Source organism: Coregonus clupeaformis, unplaced genomic scaffold, assembly GCF_020615455.1.
Source record: "Coregonus clupeaformis isolate EN_2021a unplaced genomic scaffold, ASM2061545v1 scaf0065, whole genome shotgun sequence".
NCBI classification, from domain to species: Eukaryota; Metazoa; Chordata; class Actinopteri; order Salmoniformes; family Salmonidae; genus Coregonus; species Coregonus clupeaformis.
The window spans coordinates 305626-320119 of record NW_025533520.1 but is presented as its reverse complement, the minus strand read 5'-3'; positions in this window follow the sequence as shown (position 1 = coordinate 320119).

The following is a 14494-nucleotide window of genomic DNA, read 5'->3' as shown; positions in this document are numbered from 1 at the left end:
GTCCCATCTCTTTCTTTGTCCCATCTCTTTCTCTCATAATGGAAGTGTTATTGTTCCTCCGGGCCTGACAGAGGTCCAGGATCATGGGGAACCTGGTGTTGAAGAACTAAAAGGCCCGGTCTGACATCACCCATAAACTGCTGCTTGTCCAATACAGTATGAGGTGAGGCGGTGATCTGATGTTGAACTGGGCAGTCAGCTACTGCTTGTCCAATAGAGTATGAGGTGAGACGGTGATCTGATGTTGAACTGGGCAATCAGTCATTCATTCTGTACTATGAGTCTAGTCAATCTATCATTGTTGGAATTGAAGTCTAACTTCATTCCTAGACTGGTGTTTTGAAGATTCCTCTTGTCTACCTGGCTCAGGACAGAGAGAGGACACTACTTATACAGGTGAGGATTCCTCTGGTCTACCTGGCTCAGGACAGGGAGAGGACACTACTTATACAGGTGAGGATTCCTCTGGTCTACCTGGCTCAGGACAGAGAGAGGACACTACTTATACAGGTGAGGATTCCCCTGGTCTACCTGGCTCAGGACAGAGAGAGGACACTACTTATACAGGTGAGGATTCCTCTGGTCTACCTGGCTCAGGACAGGGAGAGGACACTACTTATACAGGTGAGGATTCCTCTGGTCTACCTGGCTCAGGACAGAGAGAGGACACTACTTATACAGGTGAGGATTCCTCTGGTCTACCTGGCTCAGGACAGGGAGAGGACACTACTTATACAGGTGAGGATTCCTCTGGTCTACCTGGCTCAGGACAGGGAGAGGACACTACTTATACAGGTGAGGATTCCTCTGGTCTACCTGGCTCAGGACAGGGAGAGGACACTACTTATACAGGTGAGGATTCTCCTGGTCTACCTGGCTCAGGACAGGGAGAGGACACTACTTATACAGGTGAGGATTCCTCTGGTCTACCTGGCTCAGAACAGGGAGAGGACACTACTTATACAGGTGAGGATTCCTCTGGTCTACCTGGCTCAGGACAGAGAGAGGACACTACTTGCCAGGCCTGTCTCCTGAGTGGCGCAGTGGTCTAAGGCACTGCATCGCAGTGCTAACTGTGCCACTAGAGATCCTGGTTCGAATCCAGGCTCTGTCGCAGCCGGCCGCGACCGGGAGACTCATGGGCGGCGCACAATTGGCCCAGCGTCGTCCAGGGTAGGGGAGGGAATGGCCGGCAGGGATGTAGCTCAGTTGATAGAGCACGGGGGGCCAGTATAAAAAATAAATAATGTATTCACTAACTGTAAGTCGCTCTGGATAAGAGCGTCTGCTAAATGACTAAAATGTAAATGTAAATGTACTTATACAGGTGATGATTCCTCTGGTCTACCTGGCTCAGGACAGAGAGAGGACACTACTTATACAGGTGAGGATTCCTCTGGTCTACCTGGCTCAGGACAGAGAGATGACACTACTTATACAGGTGAGGATTCTCCTGGTCTACCTGGCTCAGGACAGGGAGAGGACACTACTTATACAGGTGAGGATTCCTCTGGTCTACCTGGCTCAGGACAGAGAGAGGACACTACTTATACAGGTGAGGATTCCTCTGGTCTACCTGGCTCAGGACAGGGAGAGGACACTACTTATACAGGTGAGTATACAACCAAGTCTTTAGTGTTGAGATGATATATGTGGATTTATGACAATGTTGTTGACTGTGTGTGACTGTGTGTCCAGGTGCTGCGGTCGCTGTGCCAGGCCTGGGCCAACCCCCTCTGGATCAGCAGCTGTGTGTGATGCAGGGCTGTGCCAGGCCTGGGCCAACCCCCTCTGGATCAGCAGCTGTGTGTGAGCAGGGCTGTGCCAGGCCTGGGCCAACCCCCTCTGGATCAGCAGCTGTGTGTGAGCAGGGCTGTGCCAGGCCTGGGCCAACCCCCTCTGGGGCAGCAGCTGTGTGTGAGCAGGGCTGTGCCAGGCCTGGGCCAACCCCCTCTGGATCAGCAGCTGTGTGTGAGCAGGGCTGTGCCAGGCCTGGGCCAACCCCCTCTGGAGTAGCAGCTGTGTGTGAGCAGGGCTGTGCCAGGCCTGGGCCAACCCCCTCTGGGGCAGCAGCTGTGTGTGAGCAGGGCTGTGCCAGGCCTGGGCCAACCCCCTCTGGATCAGCAGCTGTGTGTGAGCAGGGCTGTGCCAGGCCTGGGCCAACCCCCTCTGGATCAGCAGCTGTGTGTGAGCAGGGCTGTGCCAGGCCTGGGCCAACCCCCCTCTGGGGCAGCAGCTGTGTGTGAGCAGGGCTGTGCCAGGCCTGGGCCAACCCCCTCTGGATCAGCAGCTGTGTGTGAGCAGGGCTGTGCCAGGCCTGGGCCAACCCCCTCTGGGGCAGCAGCTGTGTGTGAGCAGGGCTGTGCCAGGCCTGGGCCAACCCCCTCTGGATCAGCAGCTGTGTGTGAGCAGGGCTGTGCCAGGCCAGGGCCAACCCCCTCTGGATCAGCAGCTGTGTGTGAGCAGGGCTGTGCCAGGCCTGGGCCAACCCCCTCTGGGGCAGCAGCTGTGTGTGAGCAGGGCTGTGCCAGGCCTGGGCCAACCCCCTCTGGATCAGCAGCTGTGTGTGAGCAGGGCTGTGCCAGGCCTGGGCCAACCCCCTCTGGATCAGCAGCTGTGTGTGAGCAGGGCTGTGCCAGGCCTGGGCCAACCCCCTCTGGATCAGCAGCTGTGTGTGAGCAGGGCTGTGCCAGGCCTGGGCCAACCCCCTCTGGATCAGCAGCTGTGTGTGAGCAGGGCTGTGCCAGGCCTGGGCCAACCCCCTCTGGATCAGCAGCTGTGTGTGAGCAGGGCTGTGCCAGGCCTGGGCCAACCCCCTCTGGGGCAGCAGCTGTGTGTGATGCAGCGCTACAGGACTACCCTCAGGTAACGCCCCAACACTACGGCCCAGTATACTACCCTCAGGTAACACCCCAACACTACGGCCCAGTATACTACCCTCAGGTAACACCCCAACACTACGGCCCAGTATACTACCCTCAGGTAACACCCCAACACTACGGCCCAGTATACTACCCTCAGGTAACGCCCCAACACTACGGCCCAGTATACTACCCTCAGGTAACACCCCAACACTACGGCCCAGTATACTACCCTCAGGTAACACCCCAACACTACGGCCCAGTATACTACCCTCAGGTAACACCCCAACACTACGGCCCAGTATACTACCCTCAGGTAACACCCCAACACTACGGCCCAGTATACTACCCTCAGGTAACACCCCAACACTACGGCCCAGTATACTACCCTCAGGCAACGCCCCAACACTACGGCCCAGTATACTACCCTCAGGTAACACCCCAACACTACGGCCCAGTATACTACCCTCAGGCAACGCCCCAACACTACGGCCCAGTATACTACCCTCAGGTAACACCCCAACACTTCGGCCCAGTATACTACCCTCAGGTAACACCCCAACACTACGGCCCAGTATACTACCCTCAGGTAACGCCCCAACACTACGGCCCAGTATACTACCCTCAGGTAACGCCCCAACACTACGGCCCAGTATACTACCCTCAGGTAACGCCCCAACACTACGGCCCAGTATACTACCCTCAGGTAACGCCCCAACACTACGGCCCAGTATACTACCCTCAGGTAACGCCCCAACACTACGGCCCAGTATACTACCCTCAGGTAACGCCCCAACACTACGGCCCAGTATACTACCCTCAGGTAACACCCCAACACTACGGCCCAGTATACTACCCTCAGGTAACGCCCCAACACTACGGCCCAGTATACTACCCTCAGGTAACGCCCCAACACTACGGCCCAGTATACTACCCTCAGGTAACACCCCAACACTACGGCCCAGTATACTACCCTCAGGTAACACCCCAACACTACGGCCCAGTATACTACCCTCAGGTAACGCCCCAACACTACGGCCCAGTATACTACCCTCAGGTAACACCCCAACACTACGGCCCAGTATACTACCCTCAGGTAACACCCCAACACTACGGCCCAGTATACTACCCTCAGGTAACGCCCCAACACTACGGCCCAGTATACTACCCTCAGGTAACACCCCAACACTACGGCCCATTATACTACCCTCAGGTAACACCCCAACACTACGGCCCAGTATACTACCCTCAGGTAACACCCCAACACTACGGCCCAGTATACTACCCTCAGGTAACGCCCCAACACTACGGCCCAGTATACTACCCTCAGGTAACACCCCAACACTACGGCCCAGTATACTACCCTCAGGTAACACCCCAACACTACGGCCCAGTATACTACCCTCAGGTAACACCCCAACACTACGGCCCAGTATACTACCCTCAGGTAACACCCCAACACTACGGCCCAGTATACTACCCTCAGGTAACACCCCAACACTACGGCCCAGTATACTACCCTCAGGTAACACCCCAACACTACGGCCCAGTATACTACCTTCAGGTAACACCCCAACACTACGGCCCAGTATACTACCCTCAGGTAACACCCCAACACTACGGCCCAGTATACTACCCTCAGGTAACACCCCAACACTACGGCCCAGTATACTACCCTCAGGTAACACCCCAACACTACGGCCCAGTATACTACCCTCAGGTAACACCCCAACACTACGGCCCAGTATACTACCCTCAGGTAACACCCCAACACTACGACCCAGTATACTACCCTCAGGTAACACCCCAACACTACGGCCCAGTGTACTACCCTCAGGTAACGCCCCAACACTACGGCCCGTATACTACCCTCAGGTAACACCCCAACACTACGGCCCAGTATACTACCCTCAGGTAACACCCCAACACTACGGCCCAGTATACTACCCTCAGTATACTACCCTCAGGTAACACCCCAACACTACGGCCCAGTATACTACCCTCAGGTAACACCCCAACACTACGGCCCAGTATACTACCCTCAGGTAACACCCCAACACTACGGCCCAGTATACTACCCTCAGGTAACACCCCAACACTACGGCCCAGTATACTACCCTCAGGTAACACCCCAACACTACGGCCCAGTATACTACCCTCAGGTAACGCCCCAACACTAAGGCCCAGTATACTACCCTCAGGTAACACCCCAACACTACGGCCCAGTATACTACCCTCAGGTAACACCCCAACACTACGGCCCAGTATACTACCCTCAGGTAACGCCCCAACACTACGGCCCAGTATACTACCCTCAGGGAACACCCCCAACACTACGGCCCAGTATACTACCCTCAGGTAACACCCCAACACTACGGCCCAGTATACTACCCTCAGGTAACACCCCAACACTACGGCCCAGTATACTACCCTCAGGTAACACCCCAACACTACGGCCCAGTATACTACCCTCAGGTAACACCCCAACACTACGGCCCAGTATACTACCCTCAGGTAACACCCCAACACTACGGCCCAGTATACTACCCTCAGGTAACACCCCAACACTACGGCCCAGTATACTACCCTCAGGTAACACCCCAACACTACGGCCCAGTATACTACCCTCAGTATACTACCCTCAGGTAACACCCCAACACTACGGCCCAGTATACTACCCTCAGGTAACGCCCCAACACTACGGCCCAGTATACTACCCTCAGGTAACACCCCAACACTACGGTCCAGTATACTACCCTCAGGTAACACCCCAACACTACGGCCCAGTATACTACCCTCAGGTAACACCCCAACACTACGGCCCAGTATACTACCCTCAGGTAACACCCCAACACTACGGCCCAGTATACTACCCTCAGGTAACACCCCAACACTACGGCCCAGTATACTACCCTCAGGTAACACCCCAACACTACGGCCCAGTATACTACCCTCAGGTAACACCCCAACACTACGGCCCAGTATACTACCCTCAGGTAACACCCCAACACTACGGCCCAGTATACTACCCTCAGGTAACACCCCAACACTACGGCCCAGTATACTACCCTCAGGTAACACCCCAACACTACGGCCCAGTATACTACCCTCAGGTAACACCCCAACACTACGGCCCAGTATACTACCCTCAGGTAACACCCCAACACTACGGCCCAGTATACTACCCTCAGGTAACACCCCAACACTACGGCCCAGTATACTACCCTCAGGTAACACCCCAACACTACGGCCCAGTATACTACCATCAGGTAACACCCCAACACTACGGCCCAGTATACTACCCTCAGGTAACACCCCAACACTACGGCCCTGTATACTACCCTCAGGTAACACCCCAACACTACGGCCCAGTATACTACCCTCAGGTAACACCCCAACACTACGGCCCAGTATACTACCCTCAGGTAACACCCCAACACTACGGCCCAGTATACTACCCTCAGGTAACACCCCAACACTACGGCCCAGTATACACCCTCAGGTAACGCCCAACACTACGGCCCAGTATACTACCCTCAGGTAACGCCCCAACACTACGGCCCAGTGTACTACCCTCAGGTAACGCCCCCAACACTACGGCCCGTATACTACCTCAGGTAACACCCCAACACTACGGCCCAGTATACTACCCTCAGGTAACACCCCCAACACTACGGCCCAGTATACTACCCTCAGTATACTACCTCAGGTAACACCCCAACACTACGGCCCAGTATACTACCCTCAGGTAACACCCCAACACTACGGCCCAGTATACTACCCTCAGGTAACACCCCAACACTACGGCACAGTATACTACCCTCAGGTAACACCCCAACACTACGGCCCAGTATACTACCCTCAGGTAACACCCCAACACTACGGCCCAGTATACTACCCTCAGGTAACGCCCCAACACTACGGCCCAGTATACTACCCTCAGGTAACACCCCAACACTACGGCCCAGTATACTACCCTCAGGTAACGCCCCAACACTACGGCCCAGTATACTACCCTCAGGTAACGCCCCAACACTACGGCCCAATATACTACCCTCAGGTAACACCCCAACACTACGGCCCAGTATACTACCCTCAGGTAACACCCCAACACTACGGCCCAGTATTGTGTCACACGGTCAGAGCTACTTTCTGACCTGTCCGCCTCCGGGTTGTTTTCATTTGAGAAATGAAAAACATTTTTCCTAGGAAGACGACTGTGAGCGTTTTGTTATGGGAAGTGTCCTATGTAGTCCCGCCTTGTTGAAGTCAGTTTTTTCTTCTGTTTGGTGCCTAATGATCACGACCCTCATGTCCTTTCCCCTGTCAGAGCTGCTGCAGTGCATGCTGGGAGGGTGGTGGTGGGGGAGTGTCTCCGCTTCTGCATGGACATCAACGGAGCAAAGTTGGAGGTACAGAACAGTATGGCACCTTACCCTCAATAGTCTAAAACCAAAGGTTTAGGGTGCATCTCAATAGTCTGAACCCAAAGGTTTAGGGTGCATCTCAGTAGTCTGAACCCAAAGGTTTAGGGTGCATCTCAATAGTCTGAACCAAAGGTTTAGGGTGCATCTCAATAGTCTGAACCCAAAGGTTTAGGGTGCATCTCAATAGTCTGAACCCAAAGGTTTAGGGTGCATCTCAGTAGTCTGAACCCAAAGGTTTAGGGTGCATCTCAATAGTCTGAACCCAAAGGTTTAGGGTGCATCTCAATAGTCTGAACCCAAAGGTTTAGGGTGCATCTCAATAGTCTGAAGTGATTCACTGTCACTATTTTATTTTCTGTAATAATACTGATCTGAAAGAACTGGACGGGTGAAAACAAATACCATAATGCTTTCACCTGTCTGCTGTTGAGATCAGTGACAGTGAAAGAAAGGAGATAGAGGAAGCCACTATAGACTATTGAGATGCCCCCCTACAGTAGGCTGTGACGGCCTTGTTATGAGTCCTGTGTAGGACACAGGGAAGGGTGTGTGTTCAGTGTTTCTCTCCCCCAGGATGAGGAGACCAAGGAGCTGCCCTCACTGATGACTCCACTGTCTGATGAAGAAACAGAGCCGCTTGATGACAGATTGGATCTTCCTCGAGGTCAAAGGGCAGACTGTACCCTCTCAGGCTGCTTCAGTGGCCCAGACATCAGGAGCTGACCCAGACTCACAGCTGGAGAGGTAAGAGATAGCAGTATCATAATCAAACCAGACTCACAGCTGGAGAGGTAAGAGATAGCAGTATCATAATCAAACCAGACTCACAGCTGGAGAGGTAAGAGATAGCAGTATCATAATCAAACCAGACTCACAGCTGGAGAGGTAAGAGATAGCAGCATCATAATCAAACCAGACTCACAGCTGGAGAGGTAAGAGATAGCAGCATCATAATCAAACCAGACTCACAGCTGGAGAGGTAAGAGATAGCAGTATCATAATCAAACCAGACTCACAGCTGGATAGGTAAGAGATAGCAGTATCATAATCAAACCAGACTCACAGCTGGATAGGTAAGAGATAGCAGTATCATAATCAAACCAGACTCACAGCTGGAGAGGTAAGAGATAGCAGTATCATAATCAAACCAGACTCACAGCTGGATAGGTAAGAGATAGCAGTATCATAATCAAACCAGACTCACAGCTGGAGAGGTGAGAGATAGCAGCATCATAATCAAACCAGACTCACAGCTGGATAGGTAAGAGATAGCAGTATCATAATCAAACCAGACTCACAGCTGGAGAGGTAAGAGATAGCAGCATCATAATCAAACCAGACTCACAGCTGGATAGGTAAGAGATAGCAGTATCATAATCAAACCAGACTCACAGCTGGAGAGGTGAGAGATAGCAGCATCATAATCAAACCAGACTCACAGCTGGAGAGGTAAGAGATAGCAGTATCATAATCAAACCAGACTCACAGATGGAGAGGTGAGAGATAGCAGCATCATAATCAAACCAGACTCACAGCTGGAGAGGTGAGAGATAGCAGTATCATAATCAAACCAGACTCACAGCTGGAGAGGTAAGAGATAGCAGTATCATAATCAAACCAGACTCACAGCTGGAGAGGTAAGAGATAGCAGTATCATAATCAAACCAGACTCACAGCTGGATACGTAAGAGATAGCAGTATCATAATCAAACCAGACTCACAGCTGGAGAGGTGAGAGATAGCAGCATCATAATCAAACCAGACTCAAAGCTGGAGAGGTAAGAGATAGCAGCATCATAATCAAACCAGACTCACAGCTGGAGAGGTAAGAGATAGCAGTATCATAATCAAACCAGACTCACAGCTGGATAGGTAAGAGATAGCAGTATCATAATCAAACCAGACTCACAGCTGGATAGGTAAGAGATAGCAGCATCATAATCAAACCAGACTCACAGCTGGAGAGGTAAGAGATAGCAGCATCATAATCAAACCAGACTCACAGCTGGATAGGTGAGAGATAGCAGCATCATAATCAAACCAGACTCACAGCTGGATAGGTAAGAGATAGCAGTATCATAATCAAACCAGACTCACAGCTGGAGAGGTAAGAGATAGCAGTATCATAATCAAACCAGACTCACAGTTGATAAGGTAAGAGATAGCAGTATCATAATCAAACCAGACTCACAGCTGGAGAGGTAAGAGATAGCAGCATCATAATCAAACCAGACTCACAGCTGGAGAGGTAAGAGATAGCAATATCATAATCAAACCAGACTCACAGCTGGATAGGTAAGAGATAGCAGCATCATAATCAAACCAGACTCACAGCTGGAGAGGTAAGAGATAGCAGTATCATAATCAAACCAGACTCACAGCTGGAGAGGTAAGAGATAGCAGCATCATAATCAAACCAGACTCACAGCTGGAGAGGTAAGAGATAGCAGCATCATAATCAAACCAGACTCACAGCTGGAGAGGTGAGAGATAGCAGCATCATAATCAAACCAGACTCACAGCTGGATAGGTAAGAGATAGCAGTATCATAATCAAACCAGACTCACAGCTGGAGAGGGAAGAGATAGCAGCATCATAATCAAACCAGACTCACAGCTGGATAGGTAAGAGATAGCAGTATCATAATCAAACCAGACTCACAGCTGGATAGGTAAGAGATAGCAGTATCATAATCAAACCAGACTCACAGCTGGAGAGGTAAGAGATAGCAGCATCATAATCAAACCAGACTCACAGCTGGATAGGTAAGAGATAGCAGCATCATAATCAAACCAGAGTCACAGCTGGATAGGTAAGAGATAGCAGTATCATAATCAAACCAGACTCACAGCTGGATAGGTAAGAGATAGCAGCATCATAATCAAACCAGACTCACAGCTGGAGAGGTAAGAGATAGCAGTATCATAATCAAACCAGACTCACAGCTGGAGAGGTAAGAGATAGCAGCATCATAATCAAACCAGACTCACAGCTGGAGAGGTGAGAGATAGCAGCATCATAATCAAACCAGACTCACAGCTGGATAGTTAAGAGATAGCAGTATCATAATCAAACCAGACTCACAGCTGGAGAGGTAAGAGATAGCAGTATCATAATCAAACCAGACTCACAGCTGGAGAGGTAAGAGATAGCAGTATCATAATCAAACCAGACTCATAGCTGGAGAGGTAAGAGATAGCAGTATCATAATCAAACCAGACTCACAGCTGGAGAGGTAAGAGATAGCAGTATCATAATCAAACCAGACTCACAGCTGGAGAGGTAAGAGATAGCAGTATCATAATCAAACCAGACTCACAGCTGGAGAGGTAAGAGATAGCAGCATCATAATCAAACCAGACTCACAGCTGGAGAGGTGAGAGATAGCAGCATCATAATCAAACCAGACTCACAGCTGGATAGGTAAGAGATAGCAGTATCATAATCAAACCAGACTCACAGCTGGATAGGTAAGAGATAGCAGTATCATAATCAAACCAGACTCACAGCTGGAGAGGTAAGAGATAGCAGTATCATAATCAAACCAGACTCACAGCTGGAGAGGTAAGAGATAGCAGTATCATAATCAAACCAGACTCACAGCTGGAGAGGTAAGAGATAGCAGCATCATAATCAAACCAGGCTCACAGCTGGAGAGGTAAGAGATAGCAGTATCATAATCAAACCAGACTCACAGCTGGAGAGGGAAGAGATAGCAGCATCATAATCAAACCAGACTCACAGCTGGATAGGTAAGAGATAGCAGTATCATAATCAAACCAGACTCACAGCTGGATAGGTAAGAGATAGCAGTATCATAATCAAACCAGACTCACAGCTGGAGAGGTGAGAGATAGCAGCATCATAATCAAACCAGACTCACAGCTGGATAGGTAAGAGATAGCAGTATCATAATCAAACCAGACTCACAGCTGGAGAGGTAAGAGATAGCAGCATCATAATCAAACCAGACTCAGAGCTGGATAGGTAAGAGATAGCAGCATCATAATCAAACCAGACTCACAGCTGGATAGGTAAGAGATAGCAGCATCATAATCAAACCAGACTCACAGCTGGAGAGGTAAGAGATAGCAGCATCATAATCAAACCAGACTCACAGCTGGAGAGGTGAGAGATAGCAGCATCATAATCAAACCAGACTCACAGCTGGAGAGGTGAGAGATAGCAGCATCATAATCAAACCAGACTCACAGCTGGAGAGGTGAGAGATAGCAGCATCATAATCAAACCAGACTCACAGCTGGATAGGTAAGAGATAGCAGTATCATAATCAAACCAGACTCACAGCTGGATAGGTAAGAGATGGCAGTATCATAATCAAACCAGACTCACAGCTGGATAGGTAAGAGATAGCAGTATCATAATCAAACCAGACTCACAGCTGGAGAGGTAAGAGATAGCAGTATCATAATCAAACCAGACTCACAGGTGGAGAGGTGAGAGATAGCAGCATCATAATCAAACCAGACTCACAGGTGGAGAGGTGAGAGATAGCAGTATCATAATCAAACCAGACTCACAGCTGGAGAGGTAAGAGATAGCAGTATCATAATCAAACCAGACTCACAGCTGGAGAGGTAAGAGATAGCAGTATCATAATCAAACCAGACTCACAGATGGAGAGGTGAGAGATAGCAGCATCATAATCAAACCAGACTCACAGGTGGAGAGGTGAGAGAGAGCAGTATCATAATCAAACCAGACTCACAGCTGGAGAGGTAAGAGATAGCAGTATCATAATCAAACCAGACTCACAGCTGGAGAGGTAAGAGATAGCAGTATCATAATCAAACCAGACTCACAGCTGGATAGGTAAGAGATAGCAGTATCATAATCAAACCAGACTCACAGCTGGAGAGGTAAGAGATAGCAGCATCATAATCAAACCAGACTCACAGCTGGATAGGTAAGAGATAGCAGTATCATAATCAAACCAGACTCACAGCTGGAGAGGTAAGAGACAGCAGTATCATAATCAAACTAGACTCACAGCTGGAGAGGTAAGAGATAGCAGCATCATAATCAAACCAGACTCAGAGCTGGAGAGGTAAGAGATAGCAGTATCATAATCAAACCAGACTCACAGCTGGATAGGTAAGAGATAGCAGTATCATAATCAAACCAGACTCACAGCTAGATAGGTGAGAGATAGCAGGAACATAATCAAACCAGACTCACAGCTGGAGAGGTAAGAGATAGCAGTATCATAATCAAACCAGACTCACAGCTGGAGAGGTAAGAGATAGCAGCATCATAATCAAACCAGACTCACAGCTGGAGAGGTGAGAGATAGCAGCATCATAATCAAACCAGACTCACAGCTGGAGAGGTGAGAGATAGCAGCATCATAATCAAACCAGACTCACAGCTGGAGAGGTGAGAGATAGCAGCATCATAATCAAACCAGACTCACAGCTGGATAGGTAAGAGATAGCAGTATCATAATCAAACCAGACTCACAGCTGGATAGGTAAGAGATGGCAGTATCATAATCAAACCAGACTCACAGCTGGATAGGTAAGAGATAGCAGTATCATAATCAAACCAGACTCACAGCTGGAGAGGTAAGAGATAGCAGTATCATAATCAAACCAGACTCACAGATGGAGAGGTGAGAGATAGCAGCATCATAATCAAACCAGACTCACAGGTGGAGAGGTGAGAGATAGCAGTATCATAATCAAACCAGACTCACAGCTGGAGAGGTAAGAGATAGCAGTATCATAATCAAACCAGACTCACAGCTGGAGAGGTAAGAGATAGCAGTATCATAATCAAACCAGACTCACAGATGGAGAGGTGAGAGATAGCAGCATCATAATCAAACCAGACTCACAGGTGGAGAGGTGAGAGATAGCAGTATCATAATCAAACCAGACTCACAGCTGGAGAGGTAAGAGATAGCAGTATCATAATCAAACCAGACTCACAGCTGGAGAGGTAAGAGATAGCAGTATCATAATCAAACCAGACTCACAGCTGGATAGGTAAGAGATAGCAGTATCATAATCAAACCAGACTCACAGCTGGAGAGGTAAGAGATAGCAGCATCATAATCAAACCAGACTCACAGCTGGATAGGTAAGAGATAGCAGTATCATAATCAAACCAGACTCACAGCTGGAGAGGTAAGAGACAGCAGTATCATAATCAAACTAGACTCACAGCTGGAGAGGTAAGAGATAGCAGCATTATAATCAAACCAGACTCAGAGCTGGAGAGGTAAGAGATAGCAGTATCATAATCAAACCAGACTCACAGCTGGATAGGTAAGAGATAGCAGTATCATAATCAAACCAGACTCACAGCTAGATAGGTGAGAGATAGCAGGAACATAATCAAACCAGACTCACAGCTGGAGAGGTAAGAGATAGCAGTATCATAATCAAACCAGACTCACAGCTGGAGAGGTAAGAGATAGCAGCATCATAATCAAACCAGACTCACAGCTGGAGAGGTAAGAGATAGCAGTATCATAATCAAACCAGACTCACAGCTGGAGAGGTAAGAGATAGCAGTATCATAATCAAACCAGACTCACAGCTGGAGAGGTAAGAGATAGCAGTATCATAATCAAACCAGACTCACAGCTGGAGAGGTAAGAGATAGCAGTATCATAATCAAACCAGACTCACAGCTGGAGAGGTAAGAGATAGCAGTATCATAATCAAACCAGACTCACAGCTGGAGAGGTAAGAGATAGCAGTATCATAATCAAACCAGACTCACAGCTGGAGAGGTAAGAGATAGCAGCATCATAATCAAACCAGACTCACAGCTGGAGAGGTGAGAGATAGCAGCATCATAATCAAACCAGACTCACAGCTGGATAGGTAAGAGATAGCAGTATCATAATCAAACCAGACTCACAGCTGGAGAGGTAAGAGATAGCAGCATCATAATCAAACCAGACTCACAGCTGGAGAGGTAAGAGATAGCAGTATCATAATCAAACCAGACTCACAGATGGAGAGGTGAGAGATAGCAGTATCATAATCAAACCAGACTCACAGCTGGAGAGGTAAGAGATAGCAGTATCATAATCAAACCAGACTCACAGCTGGAGAGGTAAGAGATAGCAGCATCATAATCAAACCAGACTCACAGCTGGAGAGGTGAGAGATAGCAGCATCATAATCAAACCAGACTCACAGCTGGATAGGTAAGAGATAGCAGTATCATAAT